Source organism: Sceloporus occidentalis, unplaced genomic scaffold (assembly GCF_023333645.1).
Source record: "Sceloporus occidentalis isolate IW3139 unplaced genomic scaffold, rSceOcc1.0.p SCAF_49, whole genome shotgun sequence".
Lineage (NCBI taxonomy): Eukaryota > Metazoa > Chordata > Lepidosauria > Squamata > Phrynosomatidae > Sceloporus > Sceloporus occidentalis.
In genome coordinates this window covers 2,531,384-2,555,540 of record NW_028317029.1, presented here as the reverse complement: position 1 = coordinate 2,555,540, position 24,157 = coordinate 2,531,384, and positions in this window count along the sequence as shown.

Genomic DNA, 24,157 nt, shown 5'->3' with positions numbered 1-24,157 from the left:
TATGCAGAACCCATAGCCATTGGTCTGCATTTTCTGGAGAGAGGGGAGTGTGGGTTGCAAAGGTCACTGATTTACTGCCCCCATCCTCCTTCATGTATTTAAGCCATAAATACATTTTTGGTAGGAGGATTTCTTTTTACATGACTGGTAAACCGTATAGAATTTATTTATATGTTATATAAAAATATATGTGCCACTTTAGCATGTGCTCTCCTGATTTTCGTGCCACCCGAAGCACTCCAGCACCTGAAGCAGCTTTGTTGCCACTTTGATGTTCACAGTTATTATTGCTCTTCTAAAATGATCTTCTAGTTGAAAGAACAATGCTGACCAAAGATTTCTATTGCTACATAATATTAAATGAAGAGACTGCCTTTACATTTCTCTGACATCATAATATGAGCCGATAGATACAGAGCCGTGCCATGGAGCTATCATGCCAGAAAATTCTCCTTTTATGCTGTCCACAAAAATTATTCTAAACTGCAAACTCAGTGAGAAGTGGTAATAAGTTTTTCCATTACACAGATTTAAATGGAAAACTTCATTGCAACCTCATTTTATGTGATATTAAAGAAAGTGTTTATTTTTTCGTCCTGGAGATGCCAACAAATGTGATGACTAACCTGACGGGAAAGTCTTCTGCAACCATGTTTTAACATGTGCAGGGAAGTTTGTACAGATATAGTCTCTGTTGAAGCAAGGCATCAAATTGTCAGAAACAAAGAACCTCCCATTCAAATAGATGAAGCCAGGTTTGCAGGTTGATGGAAATACAATCATGAGAGAAATTTAAGACATAATAAGTCCCCTTTGTACGAAGATGAAGATGCAGTAATTAACAACAACAGGAACCATGGAGCTACAATTGATGGATCATGGGTGTTTTGGCTAAAACAGGGAACAGACTGCCGCTACTTCTACATAGAACACTCTGGCAGCCTGATGTTGTTTCCCATTATTGAAAGGGAGTGTGTGGCTCTGTAATACACACTGGCATTCAGCAATTTCAATGCAAGAAGTTTCTATCAATTTACTGTCGATAACCAGGAAAACAACGTTGACCCAAAGACAGTAGCTCACACCCGGGCCATTGAGCAACTTTGGCTCGCGAAGAAAAGAAAAATTTTAAGGAAAAATTAGAGGTATAAGTCAACAACTTTTCCAATAGCATCTAGATAATTTGTGCTGAAACATTTTAAGAACTAGTCTGAATTTATTAATTGAAAGGCATGAAAACCAAATATGGTTATTAAATAAATACATTGTTCCAATTTTGGTTTTCTTTGGTGTTGTTGAAATTTGTGAAACAAATAGGTTGTTCCAATGACACATTTTCACGTACAATTTAAAGGTAAATGTATCAAGAAGATGAAGGCAAGTGGGTGAGGCCGATATAGGGATAAGGAACAAGGTAGTGTTATGTCACTGGGACCCATCGCCGCAGCAGGCTGGGCAGTCCAATCAGCTGAAGAATCCAGGAGGCGGGGCATATATGGTTTCAAATATCCAGAACTGCAGCTCCACATCACCCTGTTGTGGTCCTGTAATTCTTGCGTTTGGTGTGAGACTTCTGTTTTTTGGAGGTTTTGACACTTGACTTGCCTGACCACTCTCCTGGTTAGTGATTCTGCTTTCATTTGATATACCTATGCACCGTATCTTGCTTGTCTGACTACCTGCTTCATGAACCGATCTTTGGCTTTTATGATTACCTGTAGAGTACCAAACCTGTCTTTGTCTGACCATCCATTCTGTAATAACCTTTGGTATCCTGTGTCATCGGTCCGAGACGCCTGCCTGAAGTTTACCTATACAAGTATCTGGATCCATCTGTGCTTTGCCTATACACTTAGTGACAATCTTTACCTGCCTACACATGAGCCTTCTCACTGTTCTCAGCCTCTTGCTAGGTGATTTAGGACAGAAGAGCATCCCCAGTGAGTGATTGACGGTGACAGCAGATGTGACAGGTAGGTAGATGGACAAATATGGAAGAAGGGTGGTTGGGACTGAAGTTGTAGGGTGGAAGCAAGATGAGGCAGATATCAGGAGCAGGGAGAGAAGTTAAAGTAGAGATGAAGAAACAAAAAGCTAAAAAAGACTCCTAAATCACACCATGTAGTATAGCGCAGTAACAATATATCGGTAAGCACCATTATATTTAGGGAACCTAGCAACACTGCGCTTCAGTCTTATTCTTTGAGTCTAATGCAGATTTGGCAAAATGTTGACTAAAGTACAGAAATAGTCATAATACATGGTAATAGTACCAAATTTGCGGGCTTCATCTTTCTCTTCTTTTTTTAGGTGGTCCTAGGTACACCAGCGCAATTTATTAAAATATGTATTTTTTAAAATGATTTACTGTCACCAGAGGTTTAAACTGTGAAAGCTGTAGGCAAGGACATACGAGTTTCAAACCACATGTACTCATTTATAACAGGCACTGTTTAAAGTACTCAAAATATAATATAAGACATGCTAAGGTATGGAGGTAGATTTAAAATCTGGAAGCCAAGTAAAAATATTTTTTAAATCCCAGAGTGCAGTTTATTTTTAGGTACCCCCCCCATCATATAATTTTAATCACAGATACAGAATCTTAAAAAACATGAATCTAAACTTAGTAAGTGATTAATTGAAGTGGTGAAGATATTAGCATAAATTTACATGAGGAACTTACTGAAGAACCCGAAAGGTGTAAGGTGCAAATGTTTGACAAAAATATCTGTAAGGTTTTAAAAAAAAGATCCGCTGTGTAGACGCTCATGAATAAATATTGGGCCATATTCACTAAAACGCTGGTGCAGAACATTCCATTGGTCGCCATGGCAATTACCATACATTTGCAAACTTTTATCAAGAAATTATTTTAAGTATGTCCTTTTGTGCAGTATATTTTAAATCAAATTACAAATTTTAATTAGTGTTAGTATATTTAAAATGGGGCAAAATATTTCCAGATTTGCAGAATCCAAACAATTTCTTACAGGTTGTGGACATACTAAACCAATTGTACAGGGTATGAGCTTAAAATGGAATGAGAATGAAAACATAGTATATTTTAAAGGATTCCCAATCAGTATAAGACTACTGTATTGCCCTGATTATAGGCTGCATCTCTGATTTGGGGGCTTTTGGTCAGGGAAACAGCTTGTAATTGGAACAGAAGTTGCAAGTAGAAGCTAATGTGTAAATGAAAGGTTAAGTTCAAAATATTAATGCAACTATTAATGATATACTTTGTGTATGCAACAAGTGTTCCTACTGGAAGAGATGGACTAGCAACAAACAGCCCAGGAGATTCATTCAGATTGCCCAATATTAAAAATCAATAGGGTAGTGGCCCAAAAAATCTTCAAATCAGAGCAGTCCAGAAAATAAGTGGCCATTGATCCTCTTTTGCAGAACCAACCATTGGCCACAAAATTGTGGCTATCAATGCAGTCTGTACAGTCACATAATTCAGTGGAAACAAGGGCACAACACAAGCCCCAGCATAAAGTATAAGCCTTTAGATGCCAATCATGATGCAGTAGAAAAGGGCCTTCTTCAAGCTGTTCCTAAAAAGTTAGAAGCATAGCATTGTCCAAAATGTCTTGGTATGTCCCTTTACCAAGATATTTGAACAATGCTATGCTTCCAACTTTGTGGGAACAGTTTCGGTAAGGCTCTTCTATTTCAGCATGACTGCGCCCCAGTGCACAAAGAAAGATCCATAAAGACATTGTTGGATACGTTTGGTGTGAAAAAACTTGACCGGCCGCACAGAACCCTGACCTCAACCCCATTGAGCACCTTTGGGATGAACTGGAATGGAGATTGAGAACCAGGACTCCTTGTCCAACATCGTTGCCTGACCTCACAAATACTCTACTGGATGAATTGGCAAGAAATTCCCAAAGAAACTCTCCAAAAACTAGTGGAAAGCCTTCCCAGAAGAGTGGAAGCTGTTATAGCTGCAAAGAGGGACCAACTTCATATTAATGTCTATGTCTTGGTCAGGTGTCCCAATATGTATATTTATATACATTTATAAACATATAAATGTATATAAATATATAAACATTTATATACAAGTGTAATTTAGACAGGATAAAGGATATCTTCTGTTACCCTCACTGCAGGCTGCTGGTAGTGCAGTACTTTGTGTTAATATACACGTGCCGGCAAAATATGTGGTGGAGCATTTGTGGATATAATCACAGTTCACTCTGTAGGGGAGCTGGGCCTAGCTTCCCATGGCAGTTAACAAGGATGCTTTGCATTATCCACCAGAGACATATGTCAGGTTTGTCATAAGTTGTGACACCACAAATGCCACAATGTGATATACAGTAAATCCGTTTCTGTGAAAACATGAGTTTTAACAGGGGAGAAAAATGTTACTTTCTGCCTCATTTTTTCAGGCAAAATGTTTTAATGATTTTATACATACAACATATACTTAAAATCGTATATACTGATGGAAGAGCTATTTGTGTCTAATAGAGAATACACATCATTTTTCTTTTGATAACTGTCAGAGACATTCATTAGTATGTAAATATGTAAATGTAAGCATCAGAACTAAATTATTTAATTATGTAATTTTGAAGTTTCATTTATTTTTATATCTGGTGACACAGACACATTTCATAGATTAATTATTGTTACAAGTATTTCACCCCAACTGCTAATGTGACCCACCACAGTTAGAATTTTTGTATGCAAGAAATACTGTATATTATACATATATATATACTGTATGTTTAAAAAAATCTCTTTTTATCCCTATGGGCGGTATGTGTCTTCCTCAACCTCAGGTCCTTTGCTGTTCCTAGCACTGCACTTGTCTGGACAGGGTGTTCTGATGTTGTTCCTGGAATCTTTCGACTCTCCCAGCTTAGGAGTCACAGCCCCGAGTGCTCTTATGACCACTGGGACCACTTTGGCCTTCACTCTCCACATCTTCTCTAGTTCTTCTTTCCGGTCCTGGTACTTCCCCAGCTTCTTCCTGATGTTGCTCTCACTTGGCACTGCTACATCTATCACCATCGCTGACTTCTGGTTCTTGTCGACCACCACAATGTTGGGTTCATTTTCCAGTACTTGCTTGACTATCTGGATCTGGGAGTCCCACAGGATCTTAGCCCTGCTATTCTCCACAACCTTCTGTGGAATCTCCCATTTGGAGACGATTCCAGATACTTGGTTGTGCTGTTCAGTGTACGCTGTTGTTGCGAGAATCTTATACCCGGCCACTATGTGTTGGACTGTCTTAGAAGCCTCTCTACACCTTGGGTCCTGTCTGGCGCAGTAAATGCCTGTCTCAATGGATCTGGTGCTTGGTGCCTATAAATGAATATCTGTGTGTATATATATGTGTTATTTTCTACTTGTTTTAAAGTTGTTTATTATATACTTTCCATTCACAAAAAAGGCAGTAGGGAGGAGTCAGGCCAGGCCAGTTAGTCTTACACCTGTAGTGGGGAAATCAATGGAAACAATGTTAAAGGACAGGATTGTTGAACATCTGAAGTCACATGGGTTTCAAGATCAAAAACAACATGGGTTTTCCTCAGGAAGATAATGCCAAACAAATCTTATTGATTTTTTTGATTGGGTGACTAAAGTAATTGATCAAGGTGGTGCAGTAGACATTGCATATCTGGATTTCAGTAAGGCCTTTGACACTGAGCCACATAGAAGACTTATAAACAAACTGCAAATAAATAGATCCCAATGTTGTTGAATGGATCAGGCAGCGGCTGAGTGACAAACAACAGAGGGTTGTAGTCAATAGTGTATATTCAGAACAAGGTCTTGTTACCAGTGGGGTACCTCAGGGATCTGTACTTGGACCCATTCTCTTTAATATTTTTATTAGTGATATTGCAGAAGGTCTGTCTTTTTGCTGACAAAACGAAAATTTGCAACAGGTTTGATGTTCCTGGAGGGAGAAGCCAAATGGCAGATGATTTAGGTAAACTGGAAAAATGGTCAGAGCTGTGGCAATTGGCATTTAATATGGATAAATGCAAAGTAATGCATCTAGGGCATAAAAACCCAAGACAGAGCAGGGGCGTACCTAGAGTATTTGGCACCTGGGGCGGATCCTGTATGTGGCACCCCCCCCCCCACACACACACTTTAAAACTGCATAGCTTCTACCGTTATATACCGGCGCAGACACTGAAGGTGGTACAGCATAACACTTATCACTATATACCGAGGCAGAAATTGACAGTGGTACAGCATAACACCTATCACTATATACTGAGGCAGACATTGACGGTGGTACAGCGTAATCCCTATCACTATACATTGAGCCAGACATTGACAATAGTGCAGCATAACTCCTATCACTATATACTAAGCCAAACATTGATGTGGTGTAGGCCTACCACTTCATTAGTAGTAGGGATGCACCGAAACGAATTCTGGACTGAAACCGAAATGCAGCATTTACCTGGCTGAAACCGAATATGACCCCCCCACACCATAAAAAAAAATCTAACACTTTTATTTCAAGTAAGTAACACACCAAAATAGGACAAAACAATTAAATAACAATATTAATATATATATATATATATATATATATATATATATATGATTGTTAACAGCAATCACATTTCTATCATGCCCAGGCATACCCAGATTCCAGGATGTACTACCAGACTTGGCATGATAGGAGTATGATTGCCCTATCTACCCCTTCTCACTCCCTTTTGTCCTACCTACCCCTTCTCACTCCCTTCTCCCTATCTACCCCCTATCCCCCCGTCTCACTCCCTTCTCCCTATCTACCCCCTCCTAACTATCTACCCTCTCCCACTTTGAAGTTCGCTTACCTTTCAGGAGTCCTGCGGTGGGGGTGCAAGGCCTCTGTCTCCCAGCTCTGCCACTGTATGGAACAGTATAGAGTGATGGGAGTTATGATGTACTAGAGCATAATTATATAATGAAAAATACATTGGAAATGGTACAGCATAACACCCATCACTCTCACACACTTACCAATCCGCACATATACCAATCCACACACATACCAATCCACACACATACCAATCCACACACACACCAATCCACACACACACCAATCCACACACACACCAATCCACACACATACCAATCCACACACATACCAATCCACACATATACCAATCCACACATACTAATCCACACATACCAATCCACACACATACCAATCCACACATATACCAATCCACACACATACCAACCCACACACATACCAATCCACACACATACCAATCCACACATACACCAATCCAGACATATACCAATCCAGACATATACTAATCCACACATACGAATCCATATATACCAATCCACACATATACCAATTCACACATACCAATCCACACATATAACAATCCACACATACTAATCCACACATACCAATCCACACATACCAATCCACACATACCAATCCACACATATTCTAATCCACACATATACCAATCAACTCTCACTCACTGAATGCTTTCCTACCTTTCCTCTTTTCTCCATACAGCTTCTTTTCCTCCTCTTCGCTCCTCTTCTTCAGTTCTTCTGTCTTCTTCCGGGTCAGAGGGCATGGACGGCAGTGGGTGCGGCTTTAGTGTTGTGCTGTTGCCGTGCGGATCGCAAGGGTTGAACCCGGCTTAAAATCACTCAAGGGAGCCGGAGGTCTGCTAAAGACCTCCGATACCGCTCCCTTGCGAGCCTGCTCCTCCAGCGGCGGACATTACTGTCCGTCTCTGGAGGGGTGCCGGCAAGTTGGCACCCCCCTGATGAGCGGTACCCGGTGCAGACCCCCCCCCCGCCCCCGCTAGGTACGCTACTGAGACAGAGTAAAGAATATTTGATCCTAACCTCCACGTGTGAGGAAAGGGATTTAGGGGTAATTATTTCTGAGGATTTAAAGGTAGGCAGACAATGCAGTAGAGCAGCAGGTAATGCTAGCAGACTGCTTGGTTGTATAGCGAGAGGTATTAGCAGTAGAAAGAGGGAAGAGCTCATGCCGTTGTACAGATCACTGGTGAGACCTCACTTGGAGTATTGTGTACAGTACTGGAGACCATATCTCCGGAAGGATATAGAAATGTTGGAGAAAGTGCAGAGAAGGGCTACTAAAATGGTTTATGGATTACAGGATAAACCCTACCAGGACAGGTTAAAGGATCTTAACCTAAATAGCCTGGAAGAAAGGCGTGACAGGGGGGATATGGTAGAAATATTTAAAGGGAATCAACAAGGTAAAGGAAGATAGTTTATTTAAAAGGAGAAATACTACCACAACAAGAGGACATAACCATAAACTAGAGGGGCAAAGGTTTAATGGTAACATCAGGAAATATTACTTTACGGAAAGGGTAATGGACGCATGGAATAGCCTTCCAGCAGAAGTGGTAGATGTTAATACAGTAAAGACATTTATGCAAGCATGGGATAGGCATAAGGCCAAGCTAGATATAGGATAAGGACAGGTACTAAAGGAAAGTACTCAGAGGTTGGGCAGACTGGATGGGCCTACTGGTTCTTATCTGCCGTCACTTTCTATGTTTCTATGTTTCTTAATTATTCAGTTTCCATTTTAACATTTTATCTTGATTTAACATACCCCTTAGTCATATGCTACTTTTTAGCGACAATTTCTTATTTCTTTAAATTTGCTGGTCTTTTTTTGGCTATAATCAACAAGAAAAAAAGTTCAAGCTTCATTTACAAGGATTTTATTTTTAGCAATATATCTTATGAGAACGCTACTTCTAATAAAGTAATATATATTTAAATTATTGTTATTACTTAGACATGTCTCTAGTGGAATTAAGTAATACGTTCCAATTATACTCTTTTAGCTAACTGTTAATAACTAATTTCTATATATCGTGTACTATGGTAGTTTTTAATTAAGAGTTTATTGTTATCTTGTCTTTAAAATTATACAGAAGATGAAAAGAGATTTTGTAAATAACTGGGGTTGACTTAGTAAAACTTTCATCATCAGTCAAGGTAAAGGGTTAAACTTGACACAGTTAGTACATATTTGCATGAAACATTATCTGCTTTTGCATTGATGTAAGCGCATGCAAGTTTGATTAAACCTGATTACCAATTTGCATGCTCTCGACTTCTACAAGCAAATTCCCCAGTCATTAAAAAAGCTAAATATAAATAAAATGAGGAAAAATGATTGCCACCCCTAAAGTCCTTCAGCCCAATAGGTGGACCCACCTGGGAGGAGCACTTATTGGAGTGAAAGGTGTTCATTCAGTTGGACCAGTAGTGGGGCATTTGTTAATGTTTGTTAAGGAAGGTTACTTTAGGATTGTACTATTGTTGATTATGTGATATTTATTGATCAGTGTGAGCAGCCGTTCTCCAGTAATATCTTGCGTATAACACAGGTGTTCTTTGTACACACTACATATTTTTCTTCTTCTCTTGTATTTGCACCATGCTATGGGCATATCAAATGTGATCACAGGATGTGTATCTCCAGTTTTAGTTTATCAAAGACCAATAATATAATCAGTTTTAAGGGTAAAATTTGACTAGCCAAAATAAATCTTGTCCCCTTTCTGTGGTCTCCCTACCACTTTTGTCTTCACATTCATCTCCCGGCAGCTTCCTGGTTCTTTTTGATGCTCTTAATTTCATGGTATATTCAAGGACTGCCACAAAATCACCCTAAATAATTTTTTAAATGATGGAAAAGTTTCCTCTGAGTTGTGCTATAGCCCAATATTTTGGGATTTTTTTATCTAAATTTTTTTTCCTATTGATGATAAGAATGGATTTCATTTAGAGAATTGAATCGAGAATGTTTTATACATCCAATGAACATACCCTTTTTGTGGGGTTAGTTTCCTTCGAAGTTCTGTTTTATGTTTCTTATCAAACACAATGTTTTTGTTATTTAGGTGATTATCAGGAGGGTCATGTGAGGTTGATTAGTGGAATAGCAGTTGAAGGGCATCATTTAACAGAAGTCCTGCTTTAAGTTATTCACAAACTTGACATCTCAGTTCAACTTATTGTACTCAAGTTGCATTGTGATTAAAAAAAAAACCCCAAAAAAACGCCAACTTGGTTATTCATTGCCTCCAGAGTGGATGGCAGGTTTCATAAGAATCCCATTAGAATTTTATTTATTTGCTAATTAATGGGGTTATTGACCGGAGGGTTTTATTCTATTGTTAAACATTTATTCTATTGTTAAACAGAGCCAGGAATATTAAGAGCCCCCTGGCCAGTTATTTTATGACTCCTATCCTTCAGCAGATGAGAAGGGGATGGTCTGGGGGGTAATTGAGCAGCCCTTTGACCAGTTGATATTTCCCCAACACAACCAATGCTCTTAATGGAGAAAGGGCACAAGGTATTATGAAATTGGGCAGCTCATTCGCACACAGGCAAGAAGAAAGGGGCTATCATCTCTGAATTTTAATGCTCTACATAAAATTCTTAGAGTGGGATAGTGGAACACCTACAGACTGCATTGGTAAAGAGTCAACAGTGACAACTGTTTTTTTTTTTTTTAATAGTTATTTTTTTAATTTAAGAGATTCGTGCGTTGAGTTCAGAATTATACACGTTCGAGTTATATCTGTTGTGTTGACAGAACTATTGAGAGACAGATTGAGTTATTCTTTGGCCTTTAGTACATAGAGTCACAGCCCAGAATGAACTGACCTGATGATCTTTTCCTAGACAATCACAGCTGGAAAGATAACATTGGCTAGCGAAAACAAAATGCTTAAATACAATAAATTGCAAAGCAATTTATAATAATCTGATCTGGCGGTGAGATCAGAGCTCGATACTGATCTGCTGGCAATGAGATCAGAGATGAATTTGGATTTGGGCGCTCAGCACAAAACCTGTCTTTTCTTTGACAATTCTTCTTACTGGTGAAAAGCCAGATAGATTAGTTATCTCAGATCCGCAGAGGATGAAAGATAATTAATACACAGATTGGAGTGCATGGTAAATGTTCTATTTCGCGTTGACACTTTTTTTAAACAGGCGTTTTATACTTTAGTGCATGTTCCATGGATACTCACAGGCATTTTTTTCAGGTGGGACAAAGATGTAAGAATGGTTAGTGAGTCGGTAAAGTGAAAAAGATATAAGGTTTTTTCAAAGATCTTCTTGGACGAGCTCATGCCAAATATGCCCAAAAGGAAAGAGGGTCCTTTATGACCCCATGGCAGTCAGACCATTAACTGATGAGGCACTCATTGGTGATTACCTACATTGATGAACATATCTCAGTATTCTGGATAGACCTATGGAACACTGGTGTAACATATTTTCAGGTACCCTGTTAAACAGAATTGTAAGAGAAGAACTTGGGTGGAGAAGCTTGGGGGTCCCCAACATAAGTCGCGGTGATGTGGGAGGCATTTTTTGTTAGGCCACTCCTATGGAGTCTGTATACTTCAGTACTGCCATGACCTGTTATGATGGCCACCATATAGTATGATGGACACCGTATATTATATGTCTGCGTCTGGAGAGGCGGCGTAGTCACCTACAACTCACCTACAATTTAAAAACAGGTAATGTATCATTCCACTACACTTTTTTTTTCTAATGCTATTTTAGGGAAAGTCAAACAACCAATGCAGAGACAAGAATAATTCTATACTATAACTACAATATAGCTGCTATATTACTGAATTATAGGAAACATCTTTCTGTACGTGTTCTGTAAGTGATGCAGAAAATTGTCTTTTTTTTTTCAGAAAGATGGATATTTGAAAGTGTGATATAAATTGATAAATATTTAAGTTAATTTTTCTATTTCTACAAATGATTTATAAAGCCTGTTTGAACTTGATGCAGGGGCTGAGATAGTTGATATAAAAGTTTGAGTATCCTAGGAGGTGAATGAGCAAGACTCTGGCATCCTCCTGCCTCTGAAAGAGTTAAAGTGGTTTCCCTGCAGTTGTCAGCCCCTGGCTTTTTTCCTGTTTTTCTCTCTGCAGTAATAGTGCTGTTTCCTTCAAGTCTCACACACCAAGAGCCTTATCCTCATCTGGAGCACTGGAGGAACACGTTCAATCCATCTACAGTTATGTGCTGTTTCTGCAGAAATGCATGCATTGCAGGGGGAGCTTTGGAAATTGTAGCTACCAGCTGTATTAAAAGTCCCAGGATACACAGTCTCCTCCATTAAAAAGAAAAGAAGCACACGTCTGCAAAGACTTCTTGCCAGCAAGTTTTCAAAAAAAAAAAAGAAAAGAAAAAAAAGAATTCATTCTGCATTGAGTCCCTACATGCTGATGAGGTCTGTGGATGCAATAGAACCACTGCAGCATACCAACCTGTTACAGCTCCTGTCCTCTAATCTTCATCAGCAAGGAAGACACAAGAGATCCTGGATAAGTAGAGATTGTTTTGCAAGAAGATCTTTGCACCAAGGGCTACTCTTTTATTCCCTTTTTTCATAGAACCTTGTGAACTGCAAGAAATCCCAATGCAGTTGCCTTTGTTTTCAATCATCATCATCTTTGCAAACTTTTGCAGCCAAGGCAGTGGAAACCAGAGTGGACCTTTAAAAGTTATCAGACCTTCAAACCTAAAAAGAGATGGTAAGGATACAATTTATACAACAGGATGCATTGTTTCAATACATTGTATTTCTTTGTTGTTTTTTTTGTGGTTGTTGATCTCTTTTGTGAGAGCTTCTTAACTTTTTTAAGTTTATTGCAAGGCTGTTCTCATTAAGATGTCTTGTACACTAATTCCATGTAATCTAAATGTTTGTGCTTCAATGCAGATGTTTATCTTTAACCATGTAGTAACAGGAGCATTCCAAATCCACAATAAATTGATTTCTTTCTTAATGTAACTGATGGGGTGGGGGGTCCATCTTTAGTTACTTGAAGTACCCTTTATTACTTTTGTCTTGATATAATATTTTTTATATAAATTTAGTAGCTATTTCAGTGGGGTCTTGGACTGCAAGACCAGTGGGTACCAAGGAGTTAAACAAGTGAAGGGAATCCTGTTTGTGCATTTCTTCAGACCCCTTCTAGTAGTTTGTAGGAGTAGTTTTTTTTACCTCCTTTTTGCTCGGGGTTGGATCTAGGTGTAGGGATCTTGGGGTTTTATGAGTCATTATGAGACAAAAAAAAAGTAGAAAAAAAGCAAATAAACCAGAAACAGAACCAAAAATGTAAAATATGTGAGGGGGTTACAAACTCTCATGGTGATCATGTTTCAGAAGTTCCCAGGTATGCTAAAGAATCCTTGGCAGACCAAGTAGATCTCTTTAATTTTAATTGTAAAGGGTTTTTTTTTTGTACCAGGTTTAAATTAATGTAAAGTGCTGAAAATACTGTAGTTTCACATGACTGTGCTTTTTTTTTTTGTTCTTCATCTGCTTTTTCCATCTCTTAAAATGGAAACTCTCTTTTTTTTTTAATTTTAAGTTCTATGCCAAAAAAATCCACATATGGAAAAGATTCAGTAGGTGTTATAAGAGGAAATATTTTTTATAATGTGTAGAATGTATCTATCTAATGTAATCTATATATTCTATCCTGAATTACCCAGATCTATGGATAATGTATGTCAGTTTTATGGAAGGACATAACCTAAGTAGAATGCTTAGAAGGGGTTACTTATGATTACAGAGGCAACCTGGAAACACATTAATATTAAGTAACAATATAAATATTAAGTAATGTAGTTTATATCCTCTCTGTAACATGTAGGTGTCAATGTACATTCTGTCTTATGTTTGAGATGGCTGTGTTCCTGGAATCCACCTTTCCATGTGGCTGACTTTGCAGTCCTTTTCTGCTTGCGAATGATTCCTTCTGCAGATTTGTTTTACTGAGAATTAAACTGCATAGTCCACTGCTCTGATAAAACCAAGTATCCCATTATGCGTAGCATGGTCTTGTTTTGTGCCAGAAAATCCTTTTTTTTTTCCCACTAAAGATTTGCAGGAGGGCTGCAGTTTCATGGAGATGGCTATATATTGTAAGGCTGACTTTGGCAAGGTTTTTTTTTGACTGGGCTAGCTCTGTATAATGGATAATTTAAATCACTGAGATGTGTCTTTAAAGGGACATTCTAGCCATCACATTCACCCTTTATGCATATGATAGCTGAAAGGTCCCTTTAAAGTATGATGGTGCCCCCCTTGAAAATGCATGGGGGGGGGGATTCTTTAGAAATCCCCCCTCCCCGGCTATTTTCCATACATGACATATGTGCCGGAAGAATACAACTCCTACCATGTGATAATATGCCAATCAGCTCCAGGGCTGGCTCAAAGAACCTTGCCGGGAATATTATACTGTCTCTTTAAAGAACACGCACAGGATTAACTATGCATTATACAGGGCCAACAAAAACCAACTCCCAGTTTAGTGAATAAACTACAGTTCAGCAAGGGATGTTTGTTACATCATTAATCATTAACTAGCCTGTTTTAGTGATGGAGAGAAAATGCATCTTTAATGTGCACGCTCTAAAGAAATATGTCATCAGACATCATCTTGCCATACAGCCAGCCCTTCTCCGCTAAGCATTGCTCAGCATTCTAGCACCCAGCTGATGAATGTCTCTGAAGACAGTACAGCACCGACATAGAATAAACCTTTGGGGGTTACGGATGTGTTAAAGCCGTACTGGGTTATAGAGTTAATCCCAGACTAGTCCAAACTGCTTGTGAACAGCTGGTCATTGGGCAACTGTCTCTCCCCCCAGAAACACTTGGAAACATTCAGATACAGGTGTTTGCACAAGGGGCTTTTAAAAACAGATTTCCAGTTTTGTGTTTTTTTCATTCCATCATATTTTCTTCAACATGCTTCTTCAGATTTAAATGGAATTTATTTGAAAGTAGCTTCCTTTGGCCAATTCAGTCACAATTGTGCTGTGTCCTTGAAGAGAGTCTTTAGTGTTTGCTGATCGTGAAACTAAAACCGCTCTTTTGCTTTCTTATTGTGTTTGTCATGTAGAATAGTTAAGAAGCACTAGCGAGTTGTATTACGTTCGCAAGAGACAATATTTCTTCTCCCAAACTTGCTTTTTCAACTTTTTATAATTAAATATTGTGAGGGCTGACAATCTGTAAATGTAGCGGTTTGCAAAAATAAAGCTGTCTAACCCCAAAATGGCATAAAATTGGTTTATGATTGCGATCAACAGTGGAGCCATAAGAAGGGCTCATGGCACCTGGGGAGGGTCAAAGATCTTCTGGAAGTGGGAGCAGGGTACTGCTGCTGGGCAGCTCAAGTGTGCCCTTCACCTGGGGCAACTAGCCTGCTTGCCACATGGAAGTTACAGTCCTACTGAACAGGGTTAAAGATGAGTTCAGTAGCCATCAATATTTATTGTATTTTATTAGTTATTTGTAATGTGGTATTCTAGTTAGGTTATCCTAGTTTTGGAGATTATTTTTGTATTTCCAGGTGCTGAGTGGAGAATAAAGCCCCAATTTTTTCAGATGAAATCCAATATCAGGGCGTAGGGATATCTGAGTCTAAGACTTGAAGGATGTGACTTTTTAAGTTTTGTTTTCCTTTAACAGGTTTTCTATGTAGTCATGTATGCTTGTAAATCTGTTTTTAGCTGCAATGCCTTGGGCCATGTGTTTCAAATTCAACTGAAGTAGGATGTTACGTTACATTACGTTTATATATAGCACCAGCAGATTCCGTAGAGCTGTTACAGTGGAATAATTTAAAATCACACGCAATAACAAAATGGTACAAAAGAAGAGGGCCCTGCTCTTGAGAGCTTACAATCTAGTCGGTGGTTGAGGGAGAAATGAAAGAATAGGAGAGCTTGCAATGAACGCGTCTGTCTTTCATTACAGCTGAATGTGGATGACTCCAATATTAGGAGCTGCATACAAGTAGATCCCAGACCTTTGTACACATGAACATGTATACAGAAAACATTCCAGTATCATATATCCACCACTCTGTACAATGGATACATTGGACATAATTAGATTTACAGAAGCAAAAGGTAAGGATGGCCCTGTTCAACCAAACTTACATTCTATTAAAGGGGTGCATATATCCAGTCCCTGGGTGTGCAAAACAGGCACCCCCTTATCTGAAAACAAGGAGTTTTAGGTTTCTTTTTAGTTGCGATGCCTGGGCTCAATCGGGCAATCCAAAAATGGTGGCCTCTTAGAGCTAGGCACCCCTAAACTGGAAGGATGTATGGGTTTATTACACAAGAAATAAAAGTGCAGGTGCCTTCAAGTGCTCATCACAGCGCGTAAACCAGATTTACAATCAATCCCACTTTAAAACTCCATACAATTGCAGACATTTGATATAAATGGGGTGGCTTAATATACTGAACAACTTTTAGAGGATGACCATAGGTATACAAATATAGGTCATGATTTACACAAAGTTTATGAGATTAGTTGTTTTAGATCCCACTGGCCATCTGCTAAAAGATTTAATGCATAAAATCTAAAAATGTCATAGTTCCAATTCTGTTGACAAAATCAGGATTATTTTAATTTTATGATATTAGTATGCAAAATCATGCTGATAATGAACATGTCCTGTTATTCTCCCAACAGTCAAAGTGTTTCGTTCTAGTGTTTAGTTCTTTATATAGTATACCAAGGTGTTATGATAACATAATAGAAGCGAAATGACTAAGCTTCTAGTATTCTTATAAAAAACATAATACATTTCCAGTGGGAAAAAATATAGCTTTTATTCTCATAGGAACCCCCATACCCCACTACACACAAAATAAATGTATTCTTCCTGCGTTCATTGTTTTTTTACAATGAAATCAAAGGTGCTGCTTCAACAGCAGACCGATGTTACATACAGTATTTCATTATAAAATTTCCTTTTATAATGCCAGGCAGCTTTTATTTTTTGTGATCGGTCATAGTTGGGGAAGATATGTGATTGGCCTCCTGGGCCTCCGTTTAGCCGACCTAATATCCCATAAGTGGTTAAAACTCAAACTTATTCAGAGATTGTCTCTGAATAAATGAAGAATTGTCTTACTGTTAAGGTCAGCTTGGCCATGGGCAATTGCTTCACGTACACACATTTTAACGTTGCTGAGAATTTATTCCACATTCACAAAATATTTGCAAGAATGCGTTGACCTTTTTTATACAATTAGCCAAAAGTTAGTACAACATAATAATTATTCCTTCCTGGTTTGCAGCAGTGTACCTGCAACTTGGAATACCTATTACCAACACCTCAGCTGTTATTTTATCTGCTATACATTTTGTGTGCTGCAGATTATAGTCCGGTTCCTTTGAATGAAGATGAAAGCATTTTGTGCTCTCCAAAATCTATAACAACCTTCAACAGAAGCACAATCCACGTGGCTAAGCTGAAAGGTCTGCGGTTCTGCTCTTTATGCCATGACTAAGCTGTATCTGTGGGCTTTAGCTGTTTCTTTTTATAGCAGATGGGATTTTATCTGCAATGTGATTTACCACTATGACAGTTTTAACCCAACGGGTGCCAGAGGGGCAGCGACTTCTGTGTCGTTAGACTTGCACTAGTATAATGAGTCTTTTCTTAACAGTTTCAATACTGGACTACTCACCTTTAGAGATGGCCCTGGATGGGCCACTATACATCATGAAATACAAAAACAAAATGTTTTACATGAACAGATTACTTACCTTCCAACTGCCGAGACCCAGGTATTCATTCTGTACCCCTCCTATTGGGTCCCATGCCCCCCCCCCCACTCCACCATCTCAGTATCATGCATGGTGTCATAGCATGCTTCTAATCTTAGTGCCCTTAAGCTCTCTTGCCATCATGGACCCTTGTTCTGCAGCAATTTTACCCCCTTTCCAGGCAGCTTTTATTTTTTATGATCGGTCATAGTTGGGGAAGGTAGAGAACCACAATGCATGAGATCTGTGATTGGCCTCTTGGGCCTCCATTTAGCCGACCTAATATCCCATATCTACTCTTGAACACGTTCCTTTATTTTTAGGCGCCTACAAGCACATGCTGGTGCACAAGTGCCTTTGGCTATGGCAGAGATGACGGCTTCTGTTATTATTTATTACCAGGCATGTGCAAAGTGGCTGTTATCATATCACTGGCTAATTCTTGGAACCATATGATTATTTGCTCCATAATATAATTACACATATTGTATGTGAATACAATTTTTTTTTTACATGCGTAATGTTTGAGACAGTCATTTGGATCCAAAGCAGAAGGCACCTTCGACACAGTTGCAGTACAGTGCATCAATGACTACAGTTGCATCCATGTTGCCCGGCCCAGACTGGACATCTGGCACAGCGGGCCATGGTTACCGTTAGAGCCGCTTCGGGGGCAGAGCAGGCCATGCAGTGAGTGGCCTTGAGTATCCAGCTACCGCACGTATGTCACTTGGCAGCAGTTGGCCTTAAAGTGCCGTCATGTCATTCCCAGTCCAGCTCTTCATGTTACCATTTTTGTTACACAACTGTTCAGTATATGTTTGTATTATATGAAGTATATATGGTCTGTTAATGCACGCATGCTCCTCGATGTTATGAATTCTATCTTCAATAATAGATATATCTAAGGCACTTCTTAATAATATATTTAAGAAAGTACATGAGAAAACAAGTGTATAAGCATGTAAATATAGACACGGTAGGGACTAACATTTATAGGAGTGAATGGACTAGGGTTGAGTGGTGCTAGGCTGTGCTGAGGCTCTATGTGATTCTTAGCCTTTGAGAAGGTAAAATGTCCTAGGATGTCTGACATTCAGCTGTAAGACTTGAAAACTAGTTAACGTTTATATTATTCAGGATAATATTTTTGGGAAATATGTTGGAGACCAACCTCTAGTATTTATTTGGTTTACAAACAGACCACAACACCACATTGATTCAGCTCTTTGTTGGGCCATGAACCATGAAATGTTCTCTCACAACTAGTAAAGACATCAAACATATTTTATCAAGTTCACCAAAAGTCCTATGTGAGGGGATCCCTGATTTAATCTGAGTTGTATCAGTATGAGCATGATTTTTGCCTAGTAAATACCTCCATGTCCCCTACCTGCTTGGGTTCTCAAGGCCTTCGGTGAGAAGATTCCTACCCTATCTTTATATTTACATTACAAAATATCTGAAATGTTCCAATGTTGTTTTCCATTTGATAAAATCTCTTATTTCGGCATATGTCTTCATTCCGCTTCATTTACTCTTAACCCATAGGGCAGAATCTAGTCCACTAGAAATATCCTTTTGAATTCTACATCATGTGATGCAATATGTGATTTGGGGATGTAATATGTGGCTATAGGAGTGCTTGTGTTGTGTACGCTTAGAGCATATGTGCTATTTTGTAAGTCTGGCTATGGGTTTGAACCACAGGTCATGCTTGAGTTTATTTACACTGTTAATTCAAATTATCTCCAATTATACTTTACTTAAACTTGAATATCTATATATCCTTATTCCTTCTCCCGTTACCAATGGGTTGTACCTTTAGCTAGTGTTAAACCTCTATTAGGTTTGACAATACAGCACATGGCAAAGAAAATTTTATGGTATTCTTCGTATGGCTGCTTTCTGAAATAGTAAACTAGAGGAACACAAAGAATGTATCTATGATTAGAGTTATTCTGTATGAGAAGCCTGGTCGAAGGTTTATAGATCCTGACATATATCTAAAGGGAAAATATGAGGCTAAATTGTGTCTTTCGCTTTTACCATACAGAACTTATTGCACAGTTCGTTCCTCAACTGAACTGCGCCTTCTTAAAAGGACATAAGGTTGTGACTCAAACTCCCAATTTAGCTCAAATCAATATTTCATAATATAGGGCTTTAGAAACATCTTTGTTGGTAAGAATGCTCAATGTGATGTCTGCATTATGGGCCTTAGGATTGTCAAAAGGAATTAGGTTATCTTTGAATGCATCTCAAAGTGACCTACAAAAAATAAGAGAGTGCATCAAATGCATTTTAAAACTGTTGGTTTATTTCGGGATGACGGCTGAAGGTTACTTGAAATGTCTACTTTCATGGAGCGTGGTGTTTAGATTTGATAACCTGGTAAAAAATTGAAGCAATAAAGTCGCGTTTCCTTTACTGTTGATAAAACATGAATGTTTGAAATATGAGAATATATGGATTCATGCAATATAGTCTCAGGATGATGCACGGTGGATGTTTTTATAATGCAGTCCTGGGTTCACATAGGCATCACAGAGTGAGAAATATGGAACCCTAAGAGCTCACTACAGTTACAGTTAAAGGTGCTGTTCCATTGAGACAAGGGACACTCCAGCTATAATTAACATTCTTACCTCAATGCGAATGAATGGAAGGAATCCCCTTCTATGCTTACTTTAACTGCTATTTCAAGTCAGTCTCTTCTTTCATCTGGATATTTAACCGCATAAAAAACATAACAGAAAACGACTTCCTATCAGTGCCTGGTTTTGCGTCAAAAGACGAAGAAGTTTTCTCAGAAAAAATAAGATAAACTAAAATTTTACTGGATTTAAGAACGTTTTCTGGGAATGGCTTAGGCATTTGCTGCAGTTAGTTACAAAAGTGTTAAATTCACCAATATATGTGAAAAGGCACCTTGAATTTATTTTTATTTTTTAAATACGTCCTTGAAGACTTGTACTGTGCCAATTCAAAAATCGGAGAAAATAGAGGTAAGACAGATAAGTTATAGATAAAACAGACGGATCAAATTGGCCAATTGGCAAAAGGTCTATTTCTTGCCATTAACGTTGTACATGATATGATTAACTGGCGCATTTTTTTCCAAGATATACGGATACTCCTCTGCCAAGAACTGTCAACTCTTGCTACCTCTTTGTTAATTGTTAATTGCCAATTGATTTTGCTGTTTCCTTGGCTATAATATATTAGCCATTCTGTGACTCTATTGATAACCATTGCCGTTTTAGACTTAATTTCATTTGTTGACAATATATAATTTTTTTTTTTTTTAAATATCCCAGTGTTTAAAAAAAAATAAAAAATAAGACAATTCAGCACAAAAAATGCTTGAAATATTGAAATAAGTGATGACTGATTTGTACATATTGGTGCTGAACGCTTATACAAGAGGCTTATCTCTTCACTCAGGGGGAAAAAAACCAAGGTCCGCTCTACCCGATGTCCCAGTAAATCCCCTTGAAACATACTGCTGGGAGATGGGTTTTTCAGTATAGCCCTCGTCGAAATAGATGGGGGGGTTGAATTGGTTCCAACTTGCAGAAACACTCCCAACACTCGGATTTGCCATTTGATTCAGGTTATCCTCAAAGTGGGAATGACAAATTGTGCTCTATCAGTCCAACCATTGAAACCAATGTTGCATTGTTCACTAAGATCATATAGATAAGATAGCGGAGCAAAATATGAAGATTTATGTAAATAACCCAAATTTGGCCCAATCTGCAGACTAAAGACACCTATAAAAGCTGGCAGAAAATGGCAGTTCACGACATCGTACAGAATGTAACATTCCCTGTATTATTGTCACAACACACTTGATGGCAGTTGATGCACACAACCATGAAAACACAACTTAGAGAAACAAATTTTTTCGGGGTGGAATGTGCTGTTAGCTCTAGTGATAAGAATGATGTGTATTAGAATATAAGTGTAGACATGGCTGCTGATCACGTGAGGGAGAGTTGAGTTAATGCTAAAATTAGGAGATGTGGACAGTAACTCTGAAAAAGTTCCAAAAGTTTTCAGAATATCCTCACATCTTGTCTGAAAGTTCAATCGGCCGCTAATCAGTTGCTAATTACAGAACGAACTGATCGTTTGTAAAGATATCCCCAAACCCTTAATTGGTTGAGAGAGATTTGGAGAACATAGATGAAAAAACTACTGCTCTAAAATGTAACTATAGATTTTATACTCCTTTTATAGTTTTCATGTAGGCTTTTATATATATCTATAGTTACGTGGCTGTAAATGAATCAAAAAGGGATTTTTTTTTAACTAGTATTACTGATAACAGACGGTGAAGTAATGAAAAATGATCACACATCCAATGACATCAGTAAGAAGGCTTAGAAAGGAAATCAGATGACATGGAAGGAAGTTGCTATTGCACATTTAAATAGTAAATAATTAACAATAATGGGAAAGGAAGTACAGACTGTGCACAGATACTAATTAGTACCTAAATAAAGATCCTTTGAAGATAGGATAGAAGGTTTGATTTTGTAATTGTTTGAATTCTGCTTGTATGTTGTGGATTGTTAAATGATAAACTCATAATGCCGCCTAATGTCTTTTGGGTAATTGTATATTGAAGAGCTGCTTGGGTTATTGGGATGGTCGGAACGAAACAAGGTTAGTCCATTCTCGCACTCTAGACGGCAATAGTAGTCAAGGAATTTAAATTGTGTGTCTAAGCCGTGGAGTCCATGTAGATATGGACTGTCAGGTAGGCTGCCCAGAAAAACAGAATTTCTGCTGTCAAGACAGTCGAGATAAAATTGCAACAGCTGGCAGCTATGACATAATTCTAAAACACTGATTCTATAACAATGATAACACAGCGCAAAGGAAAGCATACTAATATATTGTTTCTATTAATGTTTAATTGAATCCTAATATTTTTTAAAGTGGATCAATACCCATTTTTAAATCTTGAATTTTGCCAATAACAACCCTGTGTAATATTGTTTACAGATGACAAGCAATGGGTGGTTAAAAAGTGGAACAGCTTCCCAGCAGAAGTGGTAGAGGTTTACGCAGTAAGGGAATTTAAATATGCATGGAATAGACATATGGCTATCCTGAATCATTGACTAATTAAAGTCTTTACAGCAGGAAAAATGGGCAGATTAGTCAGGCTGAACTGTTCTTATCTGCCATCACATACTGTGTTTCTATGTTTCTAACACACCTCATATGTGTAAGTAAGGAATCTCAGTTACCTTTCCTCGAAATCTGCATTGTTCCTCCCCATCGAGTTATCTCTCTCCGTTATTGTTGTTGGCTCAGGCAGCCTTTGGAATGATTGAATGAGGAAAAAGAGAGACAATGTTAAGGCAAGGAATTGATTTAGATGATGCAGGCCCTACAGCTGACTAACACAGATCTAAAGAACATCCAGAAGGTAAACTCAAATGAAATGTTCTCCAAGTTGTTTGCAAACAAAAAGCACAAGCTGTAGCTAGTCTAAATATACAAGTTTAGTGATTCCAAAAGCTGTGGCTTTATTGGGCACACTGAAATGGCCCGGCTCAAAGATGTACCAAATAGGGCATGGGCAGTGGATCCCCAAATGCCAAAGTTCAACATTGAAAAATGTGCATGCCCCAAATGTGGCCCTTTTGCCCCCAAACAGCCAGGCAAAATCATTCATGTGAGGTATCGCTGTACTCAGGAGATGTTGCTAAACACATATTGGGGTGTTTTGTGATAGTGACATATACCAGAACCTGTTTATTCATACCTAAAGTAAAATGAAAGTAAAAAAAATTACTACCATAAAGTTTGACAAAGGCTGATGGTAGAATTAGTGCTTGGAAAGGGTTAAAATACCAGCATTTGGAATACCCTGGGCTGTCTAGTTTTCAAAAATATATGATTTGATGGGGTAAATTGCATTGGCCGGCTTCAAAGATACCCGAAATGGCACATGGAGGGAAGAATTACCAGATTTGGAAAAAATGGCTTTGAAATAGCAAAACGCTACCTGTACTTATTGCTCCATAACGTGCAGAAAAAAGCAAAAAAACATAAAAACATTGGGTATTTCTAAACTCAGGACAAATAGTAGAATCTATTTAGCAGGTTTTTTTATTACCTTTTATAGATGAGTAAAAGATTTTTCAACTAAAAGTTAGAAACAGTCATTTTTTTCTAAATTTTTTACCATATTTTATACTTTTTTTAATAGTAAATAATATGATACAATCAAAACAATGTCATCTAAAGAAAGCCCTTCTTGTCCTGAAAAAAACCAATATCTAATGTGTGTGGGTTCAGTAAACGGGAAAGAAGAAAATTACAGATAAACACGAGCAGCGCAGAAATGTTAAAACGGCCATTGTCACGAAGGGTACAAAAAGTAAAATCAGCCTTTGTCACGAAGGGGTTAAGCAACATTAGAAGACAGCTTGTTATGTTGGCATTGTGTTGTCCTACTACAAAATAGGGCTGTCTACATTGGTCATG